We start from the raw sequence: 14351 nt of genomic DNA, 5'->3' as shown, positions 1-14351 counted from the left end.
CTGGATGTAGGAGACCCAAATTAACACTCCTATAACATCCATCAGCCTTTTTTAATGCTAACAGTGACCAGTTATTAAAATATAATTTACCCTCGGGTACTGGGATCCCTGTATAGCTTTTAAACTTTCACCTTCACGTCACTACACTTCACACTCAGAAACATACCTGCTCCGCTGTTTTCAGGCGTCGAAGCACACCCGGGACACACTCGGTGTCACTGGGTGGGCCCAATGATGAAGCATGCCACCAACCAGGTTGGTGGGTGAGGGCTTCATGAACAAACAAAAGGGTTTGTACACTGTCTTACAGACTTGAGACTATGCAAATTCACAAATAGGCTAGTCCTTATTGATTTCACATATAAACCCTGGGGATACGGACTAGCTACCTAGTCCTCTCTCTCTCCTTTGATAGTGATAAATACAATTTAGTACACAGTTACTAGCTGGATGTTTGAATGCCTTCTTTGCCTTTTTCCCTTTGTGAATTTTTCCACCGGACCCATCATCACCCCCCCACTCCTCCCCTTCCATGGACTTTCTTTTCCCCATCACTGCAAGATAAGGCTTGTGCTAAAATAGATTTACAGAAAATCAGCAACAATTCACAAATGGCGTTTAGTCCAACAAATGTTGGCAGAATCAAAGCAGAAGCAAAGACAATAATGCCAGAACAGTACCGTAACAATGAGAATGGCACCTGAGTCCCGGTATACCAAGCCAAATCTGCAAATGAAGGGGGGGTGGCCCTGCTCTGACGGGCAAGGTTGGGCCCGCCCTTGGCCAGGGCACTCACCCGGGTGCCGACCACGTGCGTCCCGCGCCGCGGTGGTTTTGTGTGCCTTTAGGCTCTCCGGTGCAGGCTTGCTCCTCCCTCCGAGCACTGGGCAGCAAGGACTTGTGGGACAGGGTGTCCCGCTGGAAACAGCAGTGCTGGGTCGCGCACCAAGGTGGTGTCGCACGCCTTTAGGCGCTCCGATGCAGGCTTGCTCCTCCCTCCTGGGAGGAGCATTGGGCAGCAAAGACTTGTGGGACAGGGAGTCCCATTGGGAACGGCAGTGCTGGGTCCCGCTCCGAGGTGGTGTCGCGCGCCTTTAGGCGCTCTGGTGCAGGCTTGCTCCTCCCTCCTGGGGGGAGCACTGGGCAGCGAAGACTTGTGGGACAGGGAGTCCCGCTCAAAACAGATTTACAAACCTAACTAAAAATCAACACTGCAAAGAAATACATTGTGCAGCATTCTACCAACAAAAGATTAAGAAAATTGATTAACACATAAAATAAAGTAAGCATAACCATGTGTAATTTTTATACCTCAGCTAAATCAACTGATAAACAAAACTAAGTAAAACTGGTAAACCTTTACACCCTTTTTTTCTACTACAGGTTGCAACAATTCTAATGAAAAAAACACACTAAAGAAAACAACCAAATCTACCAAACATAGTAAGTATTGTTTAAATTTAGCTAGAGGGCACGAAGCAAGATGGCTGCACCTATGTGAGGCTCTTGCAGTTCAAGGGAGTAATCCGGCATTAACCCTCACCATCCTGGCACATACTGCATCAGGCGGCGGCTCCTCTGGACCCGCTACCCTACTGAGACCACACCAAGCCCAAAACAGACGGTATCCGTGCCACGTATGCTGCACAATCCGCCATTTCATCCCCCTGCTTGTGTTTCCTGAAATGGCGGTGAGACGCGCTGCCTAGACTGACCTGAACACCGAAGTTGCTGGATGCGGACGTCGGTTGCCTGGGGCTGTACGACTGCGGGACTGTGCCTATCGACTGACCCACTGGAATTCATGGAGAATTTGAGTACTGCCACTCCTCTCCTGCATGCCTGTTGAGACGATTGCGCCCTCCAGACAGAATACCATGGCACAGCCGGCCGCCGGGGGGGAGGATGATCTGCGTAAGCGTGAAGCCTGGAGCAGACCCAAATGACCCTCTGAGTGAGGACTGGGGTGAGTGCCGCTGCAATCCCCGAATGACCGGGGCTGCATGACCTGCCCGGTGCTGCTCCACAGACACAGAGGGGGGCTGCACACATCGCTGGGCGAACCTAGTGCTGCCGGTGGTTATAGTAATTGGTGCCACGGCGGTTCCGGGACGTGCTGTGCGGCTGCCCGAACCCTGCTGCGGCTCCCCTACTGTTGCTGCTTTGCTGCGGCTGCACCGTGAAGGACCCGTGTGGCCCCACCCCCGCTACGATACTTCCGCACAGCTGAATAACTGCCCGGGTCGTGGGGGGGGCCTCGACAGCCCCGGAATTGTGGCGCCCGCATCGGGGGCCTACACCTCTCGCCTCCTGCCGTGATCCATTGAGGGGTCTCCTATTAATAGGAACGTCCCTCCTGTGGCCTGATCTGAGCGTGGAGCCTGCCGTTGCTCATGTTTGGCATGCTGCACCTGGCTCTCACGTCCCGGATCTGATTGTTCTGTCCTGGGAGAGCTGCGAGGGGTCTTCTCCCAGACCTGCATCCTGCTGCCCATTGACCGACCACATATCTCTGCGTCCCGATGTTCCTGGACTTGCGGGCCTGGGCGCAAGGGCTGTGCATGCTGGTGAGCTGCACGGGCCCTGCTGACTGAAATGGCCTGACTGGCATACCGTGGCGACTATCCCCGTATCCAGCCTCTCAGGCACTGGATTTTTCAACTGCCGGACGTGGGGGCCGCTGATTCTCGCTGTGTGGGAACTCTGCTGTATTGGGCTACCAGTGACGCACATCACCGATATCGGGCAAAGGAAAGGCCAACTGTGAAGCATGAGGCTTACCCCTCCCTGCTAGCAATCCTACACTACTGGCTTTTGCCGTCAGTCATGGGCTACATCTACCTGGATAAGGACACGGACTCCCCCGACCTCACCCCAGCCAGAGATCCTCCAGACGAGCGACCATGGGGAAACCCGACTGTGATGACCATGAGTTTGTAGTCAATGTCGACAAGACCATGGTCTTGCACAGAAGTAAATCGGTCAAAGCCAGAGTGGAACTGAATAATGTGCCCCTTGAACAAACTGATTCTTTCACATATTTAAGGGTCATATTAGGCAAAAGACTAAATTGGAAGCCACAGATGGATTTACTGGTGGTAAAGCATAACCAATTAGCCTCCTAAAATAACATCGTCTATCACTCACTAAACCAGTCGCTACGGTTATGGCTATTTATCAAGTGAAGGTCAAAGCCTCAATAATGTACGGAGCAGAACTTTGGGGATTTGAAAATTTATCACATCTAGTCCAAGCACAGAATCCGTTTCTAAGGGCACTGACTGGTCTCCCAAAGTCCACTCCACTAAGGCCGTTATTGATTGATCTGGGGTGTACGTCTTTTGAAGAGGCAGCGGGTATTAGACCTCTTGCCTATTGGCGACGGCTTTGGACTACTCCTGAGTTGGCTCCTTATGTGCAGGCACTTAAGTATATCAAAGATGCCAATAAATCCAATATAATTCCATGGTTACGTAAGATTAAGGTAACTCGATCGAACATGGGCCTTAACCATCTATGGCTGGACCCTAAAGGGAATTCTTTCCCCTCAAAAATGGAGTTTAAGGCTCTATATAGGGAGTTGGTTTGGCAGAAGATGTTTTCCAAGGTGAATAGAGACTCCCTAACAGGCCTCTTTATGGAACATAAAATGGAATATAGATTGGAGGCTTATTGGGATACCATCACCAGTTTTGGGGACAGGAAGCTTTACCTCCAATTTAGAGTGGGAAGCCTCCCCATAAAATCGTTCACCAAAAACTGGGGGACTGATTTAGATGTATATTACCAAACTTGCCCTTGTGTGGAAGAGACCTTTCTGCACATCCTTTTTGTTTGCCCTGCTTATAAGGCACCTCGTAGGAAATGGCTCAAGCCAATTTGTGCACAAATGGGAACAAGATCCTCCCAAATGGCTTTGCGCATCTTAAAGTCTGACACCAGAGGAGTCATAGTTGTTGATATGGCAAAATTCTGGAACTGGACTTGGGCCATTAGAAGAATTAGGATGCAGGGTATTATGTAACCATATATGTATTTTGATACCTTTTTGCTATCTTATAATAAGTGTCTTTGAGCTTTAGTGTCGTCTCCAACTGAATCAAGTTACTAAGGGCCAGATGTAGGTGGCCCAATACCGGTCGGTAACGGCTAAAAATACCAATTTTCGGCCGTTACCTACCGGTATTGGGCATTTGGGATGTAGGGGACAGAAAATCGTCCGATTCGAAAAATTTACCGAATCGGTAAACAATCCGAATCGGTAAACAATCCGAATCGGAAAATTAACCGAATCAGTAAATTTACCGATTCGGTAAAGTTACCGATTCGGTAAATTTACCGATTTGGTAAATAGGAAGTGGTAAAATTGAATATTGAGATGTAGGTAAGCTCTGAAATACCGAATTTACTTGAAATTCGGTATTTAAGAGTCGGTATTTACCATGGATTGAAATCAGGTGGTAATCAGGTGCAGTCTATAAAAAAGGACCCAAAATGCAATACTTTTTTCACAATGGCGGCATTCTATGTCATTGCGAGACGGCTACGGCTACAGGGGGAAGGAGAGAGGGAATGGCTGAGAGAGGAGCAGGCCTACAGATAGAGGATCACCTTGTTAATGCTCACAGAGGCAGAGATACTCCAGAGGTACAGGTTGGACCCAGACACCATCTTGGACCTCATCAGGGACCTCCAACCACTGTTGGAGCACACTACCCCAGGGGCACACGCCATTCCACCCCACGTGCAGGTGCTGTGCAGCATACACCTGCTTGCATCTGGGAGCTACCAGAGTGTGGTTGCTGCAGTAGGTGGGGTGACCCAGAGCAGCCTGTCACGCTTCTTCCACAAATTCCTTGACGCCATGTTACGGAGGATGGACCATTATATATCTTTCCCTGCAACCCATGCTGAACTGCTCCAAACAAAATCTGACTTTTATCTTTTGGCGTGTTTCCCCAATATCATTGGCTGCATTGATGGCACCCAAATTCCCATTTGTCCCCCTGCTGCCACCGAATACATATATAGGAATAGAAAGTCCACCCACACCATCAATGTGCAGGTGATATGCAATGCCAAGGGCGCCATCACTGACCTTGTGGCTAAATTTCCTGGGAGTACCCATGACTCCTTCATATTTCAAAACAGCGGTATATATGCACGGCTGACAGCAGGCGAATTTGGTGAAGGATACCTGCTAGGTAAGACACTGTGTGCGACCCCATTAACACCTATTGCAGAAAGAAATACATGTATGCATGTGAGTAATGTATTCCCATTTCCTTTTAGGAGACAGTGCATATGCCCTCCGCTCCTTCATCCTCACCCCCTACCTCAACCCCTCCACACCTAGCCAAAGGAGATATAACAGGGCCCACAAGAGCACAAGAAATATTGTGGAGCGTTCCTTTGGTATATGGAAGAGCAGGTTCAGGTGCCTGCATAAGAGTGGAGGTGCCCGGCAGTATACCCCCATCACCTGCTGTAAAATCATTGCTGCCTGTGCCATGTTGCACAACCTTGCCGTGAAGAAGGGCACAGAGGTGGAGTTGTCAGACTTTGAGGATCATGACGACGAGGTTGCTGTGCCTGAACCACAACCTCTTGGAGTGTCAACACAAAGTGATGGCAGATACAGACATGAGGATATTACACGCAACTATTTCTTAGTGAGTAATGAGACAAAGACATTTGTAGAATGCAAGAACACTAGTATAATTTTGTAATGACGATGGTATTTTAAAGAACCAAAGTGCACCAGAAAGCATTTAACTGCAATGCTCACAGTAAGTAAACAGACACAGACAGGTGGAGTATGCACCCAACGTAGTTTAATGTTGTCACTACACAGGTATCCAAGGCACAAATGTGCAACACAAACTTTGAACTTTCAAAATTATATGTCCAGGGTCACTACCCCATAATATTAACAGTTCATTTGCGTCCACGCTTAGCACTGCCAGATGTATGTGGCTCACTGTGTTCGCTGGGCGTTTGTCCTGTAGCCTCACCTTGTCGCCTGCTGCTCCTCCTTGTCTCTACAACAAAGGGGGCTTGTCATGCTGCTCCTACTTGTGCTCCCTTCACTCTCTGGCACATCAATAGCAGCAGTTTGTGCTGTTTGAGCATTCAATAGAGCCTCAAGTGCACCGGTCATTCCGGCTATGCCTCTTGTCACCACATTGCTGTTTTGCGTCAAGACCTCTTGACTGTTGATGCTTCGCCTGCATAGCAGGGATGTGGCTGTGGCCAGGTGGTGAATAGCTTTGTTGTGTTGCTGTGCACGCTGCTTCTCCCTGCGCCTTGATGCCATTTCTGTGTCCAGTTTGGTGCACAGTTGCTGCATCAATTGTGTCATTTCATGTATCCCTGTAGCCATGTTCTTGTTCACTTCCACCAGTTCCCTGATGCCCTTTCCAATTTCTTCCATATTTCTATTGAGGCTGCGCATTTGGCGTTGGCAGGACATGATGCCCTTTCCCTGCATCCTCTGGATCTTTACCATACTCCCCTCCAGGCCTTGGAACACACTGGACCCCCCCCCCACGTGCACCTACACTCCTTCCTTGGACTCTGCGGCGTCTTGGGCTACTACTGACAACCTCTGCGCTGGACTGCAGTGTGGCAGAGATATCATCTCCAGGCAAGGTGTGTGTGTCTTCAACCTCCATTTTACCGGCAGCTGTCTCCATTATTATCAGTGGGGAAACGACATGCCTCCTGCTTGGTTGTGCTGCAGGTGTTTCAACATCTAGTGATGCTGGCATATCTAGTGAAGACATTAACAGAGGGGAATGTGAACGTCATGGGGATGCCGGCAAATCTAGAATAATTACATGGTCTTGGGATGGTGGCTGGCTACTCGGTACACCTGTATCCTGTGATGCACTGGGACCTGGCTCCTGACTTTCATCCCTCTTGGGTGCCGTGCCTCCAGTCTCCTGTGACTGCCTTCTGGATGTGTGACCTGTGGACATATGAGCATATATCAGCTAAGCGCAAATGTCTCACAGACACTAAAATTAAATCTTTTCAAATTGCACAATGTACATGCTGCTTGCCTTTCATTATTTCTGCAATCATTTGCCTAACTTGGTGGTTGCTGTGCTGTATGACATGGTATTTCATTACCTGACTACATGTACCATGATGCATTGCTACTGTTTGGTGCTGGCACACCGGGACTGGGGTCACTTAGCTTCAAGGGGTGACGAAAGGATGAGGGTGCGAGGGGGATTGCTGTGCATGCATTTTACCTTTTGTACTTGCAGCTTTGGCTGAGCTGTCCACTTCTCCCAGTCCGCAGACGCTTTCTGGCTCTAAGGTTGAGGCCACCAACTCCTCCAGGTCAGTAAGGGGGGGGGGTGCTGTGTTCTTTCCTCCTCCAGTTTGCGATGCCTGCTTGTGGTGGTCTGCAATTTGTTTTTTTTGTGAGGCTCCTCAGGTCATAGAACCTCTTCTTCAAATCCTCTGTCACTCTGGTGGTCACTCCCACAGCATTCACTTTGTTAAGTATTTCTTGCCAAATCTTTCTTTTGGCAGATTCAGCCACAGTGAGGGACTGCCTGCCAAAAAGTTTGTGGTGCACCTTTACCACCTCCTCCACAAGGACCTGTAGCTCCATGTTGCTGAATTTCAGCTTTCTCTTCCTCTCTGTGTGCTCTGTGTCTTTGCTAGATGCCATTTTACAGGTTTTAAACTGCACAAACTCTTTCTGCTGCTGCTCCCAGTCTCTCTGCTCCAACTGCCTCCACAGAACCTTCTAATTAGTTGCAGCTGCCTGTGTAGCCACTTCCTGGTAGGGAGGGGGAGGGTGGTAGCACCTGATTGGCTGTTTTCTTAAGTTTCACTTTTGCTTGCTTTCCGTTTCGGAATTTACCGATTCGGTATTTTCCATTCATTCCTATGGGCCTTTTAGAATGAATGGGAAATACCGACTCGGTAAATACCGAATCGGTAAATACCGATTCGGTAAATTCCGATAGTCCGATACCGAATTTTACCAAATCGGTAAAAAATACCGATTTTTTTTATCTACATCTCATTTACCGATTCCTGAATACCGGATCGGTAAAATTCGGTATTTAAGAATCGGTAAATGAGATTTACCTACACCTGGCCCTCAATGCTTATAACCTTGTGCCTAATTTTATCACACCCAATTGAAGTTCCATCTTACAGTATGACCTTATCTATTTTTGATGACATAAGTACCGCTATATGTATTTGGAACTAGATATGTAAATGGATTTTAATGAGTTTTATTCAATGTTTTTATATGTTTTATTAAGACAAGTTTGATTTAATGGTGTTTTGTACATGTGTCTTTTATGATTATTTATAATCGAATAAAGAATATTTGAACTGAACTGAACTGACAAGGACTCCCCCGACGTCACCCCAGCCGGAGATCCTCCAGACGAGTGACCATGGGGAAACCCGACAGGAGGCACCCGAAGCTCACCTTCGATACCCGAAAGATGCCTCGCTCTCAGACGGAGCTGGATGATGAACAATCAGAGGCTCCAACCACATCCACAGTGTATCTGAAGGAACTACTGCTTGTCATGCAGTCGAGCCTCACATCGATAGAATCCAGAATGGACTCTATGTCGGCTAGAATGGATGGACTTACCCATAGGATGGAAAAACACGACAACCGTCTAACTGAGGCAGAGAGACACATTTCCGACCTGGAAGACACGACCAGCGCTACCCTAGCTGCACCCTTGAAATTAACAAAGTGTTGAAAGTAATAGCCAACAAAAATGAGGAGTTAGAATCACGCTCGAGGAGGAACAACCTCCATATCCTGGGAGTGTCAGAATCGACAGCCACTGGGAAAATGGAGACGTACGTGGAATGCCTGCTCATAGCCCTGTTCGGCAGGGAGGAATTTTCATTGGTCCTCGTGGTGAAGAGGGCACATCGTTCGCTGGTGGGCCGCCCACCTCCCGGGGCCCCCCTGCGGCCCATCACAGCTAAGCTAATAAACTATCATGATAGGGACACGGCCCTACTGCTCTCCAGAGAGAAAGGTTGCCTCAACTATGAAGGCATGGAGATCTCTATCTATCCTGACTTTACCATGACCATGCAGGAACAGAGGAGGAAGTTCCTCCACGTCAAGAAGAAACTTCAAAACCTCAACGTCCCATACGCAATGTTGTTCCCAGCCCATTTAAAGGTGACCACCCAGGGTAAGCAATACTTTTTCACTAACCCTGAAAATGCCCAGGACTTCATCACGACCATACCCACACAACCTGAAAGTCGTTCATCTCCGAGGTGCCAGGATGACGACAACAGAGGCTCGTCTGACATAGAACAAACTCACGTACTGTAGACACCAGTGTCCCTGTTTGCACCGTCGCTCTTCTTTTCTGACACTCCTACATGACCCTGGCCGGATGTCGGAGTCGACCGCCTATTACATATGCACTGTGGATCTACTACTGAATGGAACTGCACCGTATCATTGCTGAACTTTCCCCCTTCTATTTGGGGCACATTGGCCCTGGTTCTACAGCCCTTGACACATCCCTGCTGAGAAGACGCTTACACTTCCCTCATCAACAGGCCACAAAACCCAGGTGGAGAAGTTGCGTGCTGTATGACTTAACTCGGTGGTACCTCTCTTGGCTGCGCCTTTGGGGGGCCAGTAGTGGACGCAGTGCCCTTGCGCCACCGTGGGCACCCTGACCTCTGACCATGGATCAACATTAAACAGAACTGTGGTTTGCACTGTAACCCACGTCATGTTGGACTCTCACCACTAACCCCAAACACCCTCGCCACTGCGAGGAGTACCTGATCACCCTCTGGAAGCTGCCCACCAGGTGAACCCTAAAATGTTCTACTTTGTGAAATGGGGATTAGTTTACTCCACTGTCCCCTGCTGGGACTAGAATGATTGGGATGGGAGGGGAGGGGGGGCAATTGACACAGCAGGTTGGGATTGCTGACGTGGGAGGAGGGTGGGACTGGGGAACGTTCCTTATGTACTTTTTTTGTATTGTATTTTCATTATGGTACCAGGAGCTGCTGCGTCACAATACGGCCTACAGTGCTATTCACAACATTGTTACTTTTCAAACACACAATGGGGTCCCGTCCTAGAACACTCAAGTATAATTTTCTGACATGGAATGTGCACAGCTTGGGGAACCACCGCACGTGTCGACACATTCTCGCCTATCTGGACTCTCACAACATCCACCACACCATGTTACAAGAGACCCACTTATCTCCTAACGCACCCCCTTTCTTTGCCACTCGATGGGCCAGTCATAGAGGCTTGTCATGCTACTCCTCTTACTCTCGGGGGACTGCGATCCTTGTAAAGCATACCCTCCCACACACCCCCATTGGCTCCTACGCAGACCCGCAAGGTCGATATACTTTATTATTGGGAAGGCTCTCTGCACTCACTGTCACACTGGCGCCTTGCTATGCCCCGAACACAGATGACCCGGAATTCTTTTGGATATTGTAGGGCAAAATCCAGGATATCGGCACTACACACATGCTATGGGGAGGGAATTTTAACGTTACTATTCATCCTCACCTAGACAGGTCGCATCCACAACCGCACCACTATACTGCTGCACACCTAGCTCTAAAACCTATTGTTGAAGATCAGGACCTGGTAGATCCCTTGAGAAATCACTGCCCACTGACTCGTCAGGGGTCTTGCTACTCTACTGCTCACTCCTCTTGGTCGTGTATAGACTATTGGCTGATTGACAGGGGCATGGCAATCTGGGCATCACACACCTCTTATCTCCCCCGCACATACTCAGACCATTCTCCTGTCCTGCTGTTGCTTACTCCACCACAAGCAGAACCCCCATACCTATCTTGGCATCTTAATCCACAGTCGTTGCTCGACCCAGTTTTTAAAGATGAGATAGAGCAGGAGTTAACTGACTTTTTCCTCCGTAACATAGGCTCAGTCCCACAATATTCTACAATATGGGAGGCCTTTAAAGTCACCATGCGGGGCCTCTGTCTGGCTAAAAGCGGGGGGGTACTAAAAGGCATCCGTAATACGCTCTGTATATGTGAACTAGATATAAAACACACTGAGATGGCCATACAAGCTACGCCTTCTCCTACATTACAGATGCATTTGCGTGTCCTACTCTCGGTCTATTAGTAAACGGCGGAGCGCAAATGTAAATTTAGACCAGGACGGGCCTTGGCCTCTACTATCCGACCTCCGAGGTTCGCTAATACACTGCTTGAAATTGAGGACGAGGACTGTTTTACACATACCAATACCTCTGATACACTTGCCACATTCAGAAGGTTTTAAAGAGTGCTATACACTACCCACAGGCAGGCCCCGGTAGACTTTGACTCATTTTTTGAAGACACCGCTATAGCCTGGCTGGGAAATGGCCAGAGAGGATTCCCTTTGGCGCACCATGAGGATGAGGAGATCATATCTGCAATTATGCAATTACAATCAGGAAAGGCTTCGGGACCAGACGGCCTCCCGGCCGAGTTCTATAAAACATATCCTGATACTAAGGCATGTCTTTGAGGAAGCCCGAAAAACTGGAATTTTCTCTCCCTCCATGCGAGAGGCGCTCATAATCTCCCTTCCCAAATCAGGCAAACCTCCCACGCACTAATATTCATATCGGTCTCTATCCCTTATAAACACTGATGCTAAGATCCTAGCTAAACTCATCGCAAATCGCATTAGCCCTCTGATGCTGGTGTTGGTCCTCCCGGATCAGTCGGGATTTATTCCTACTAGGAGCACAGCCCATAACCAGGGCACCTTGTTCGCATTGCTCCACGATATTGACTAAGCATGAGCGGATTTTGCGTATTGGCAATCAGCGGATTTGCGGATTTGCGGATTTGCGGATTTGCGGATTTCAAAAATACGCAAAATCCGCGGATCCTAGCGTATTTTCTTTTTTTTTGTGTTCGCACGGGTTTCTGCAAGTTCGCGAGGGTTTTATTGTATAAAACGCTCGCGAACGTGCAGAAACCCGTGCGAACAATATGTGCCTGGGTATTGCGCTCGTGAAAGTCAAGGATGCAAAGTCTATCCAGCATCACAGCTGATTTTCGACGGTAGGTTTGGGAAGAAGGCATATCTGCCCAGCCTTGACAACGCTTACGATTGTTTTTGGGCTGATGAATGAGTCACTGAATTTAAGCTTAAACTAGGGCACATGCTTTATTGATATCTGTAAGTGCTTCCTGTTGAGGTTTAATTTTTGTGCCAGGACCATCGTGCCAGAATGAACCCTGCCCTTCATATTTATTCAAGAAGACGCCACCGTTTTGTGCCATACCTCTACTCAACTGGAGTACTTTCTACTGGATAATCAGTAAGTGCTACCTCGTTGGGTAAATGTATAGTGCTTTTACTATACTACAGCTTCCTAAAGTGCCAGAGAGTTGTCTACAGCGACCATGTGTGTGTTACTATGCAATCGCCCCGAAGGGCGCAGGGGTCCCTTGGGTGAGCTGCTGCTGTAATTTACAATGGCGCCAGCAAGCTGCCAGCGCCGTTGTAAAATAGTTACAAAGTTAGCTTGCACAGGAAGCACTTAGATAAAATAAAGCAGCACCTGCTTCGTTTTATCTAGTGGTTCCTGTGCAAGCTAACTTTGTAACTATTTTACAACGGTGCTGGCAGCTTGCTGGCGCCATTGTAAATTGTGGGGGTTCAACTTTTGAACCCGTTACGTCCGCGCTGATTTTTTTTTGGATTTTGTGGGAAATACGCGGATTTCCCAAAAATCCGAAAAATCCGTGGGTGTAACGGATTTACCGCTCACACTTAATATTGACCCGGATGTTAACGCAGCCGCTATATTTCTTGATGCCACTAAGGCATTCGATTCCCTAAAGTGGGACTACCACTCCTACGTATTGGTGCTCATGGGCTTTCCGCTCCCCTTTTTGGCCTGGATCACCCTGCTATATACATGTCTGCGTGCCACCGTGATGGTGAATGGAGTTCGCTCTTCCTCCTTTCCGCTGGGCAGGGGTAACAGACAGGGGTGTCCACTGTCCCCTCTCCTCTTTTCTCTAGCAGTGGAACCCCTGGCTGCCAAAATTCGACAATATTACCGTCAACATGCCATAATTTATCCAGAAAGATAAATACTCATTTTATTATATGCCGACAACCTCACACTATGTTTACGTAACCTGAGCCTGAACCCCATCCTTCGCCTATTTATTTTTTTGGGACAACTATCGGGAGTCCCAGATATATCCCCTCACAGCAGCCACCAAAAAGTTCCTCCCACACTTCCCCCTCAGCTGGTGCGATGACATCCTCACTTATCTAGGAATAATAATTTCTTGTAATCTCGAGGAACTCATGAGAGCTAACTACGGCTGGGCTATGCCCTGTGGATGGCTGATAGAGCGGCCATTATCAAGATGGTTATTTTACCTAAACTTTTATATCTTTTTGTAAATATCCCCTACGCCCCAACAGACATTTTCTTCTCTGCGATTACGACCCATCTCATAAGACTCACATGGGGGGGAACAGGCCAGATTGCAGTGGGACGTACTTACGCGCCCGTTCAACGCAGGTGGATTTGCCATTCCGGACATCAAATTATACATTAGCTGTGCACAGGCATATTATGGTGTATATTGGATGAAACCCCCACCCTTCATGCCACATCTCACAATTGAAGATGGGTATATGGCCCCTACCCCAAGTACTGCCTATCTCAGCACCCAAGCAGTATTGCGACAACTAGCTTCTACCACCATCCAATGCACCGTCAGTGCATGGCATGACCTGGCTAAAGCTACACAATGCACACTAATTTATTCCCTGCTCCTGCCCCTTCCCGGGAGGAAAGACATCCCAGTTACAGAGGAGGGCGGCTGCCGCCGGCTTCTTCGTAAACTCTCTATTCACACCGGGGGCCATCTTTACACTGGGGGGACGGTCAGCACCAGCGAGGAATTCTTTAAAGACACAAAGCCTACCCCCCTGGAACGTTTCTATTACATAAAGCTCTGCCAGGACGTAGGACCATCACACCCATCTTTCCCCTTGAGCCTCCACCCATGCTTTCATTACATGTGCTATTTTGAAGGATGATATTGTGCCGCGGGGACTCAAGCTATATCTCACCACCCACTTGGGGACATTAAAGCTTATTGGGGTGAGTAAGCGTGGCTGCTCACTGTAGAAACAATGTTGGCACTACAACGACCATCGGGCTCAGCGGTGGCCGCGCCCTCTGAGGCGGAGTTTGAAATACAAACGGTGCTTCCATGAAAATGCCGCGTTATTTGCTCTGCTCAGTCCTTGGCCTTTGAAGATGTGTGAAAGACATGAAACGCGT

Source organism: Lissotriton helveticus, chromosome 2_2, assembly GCF_964261635.1.
Source record: "Lissotriton helveticus chromosome 2_2, aLisHel1.1, whole genome shotgun sequence".
NCBI lineage: Eukaryota > Metazoa > Chordata > Amphibia > Caudata > Salamandridae > Lissotriton > Lissotriton helveticus.
This window is presented reverse-complemented; position numbering follows the sequence as displayed.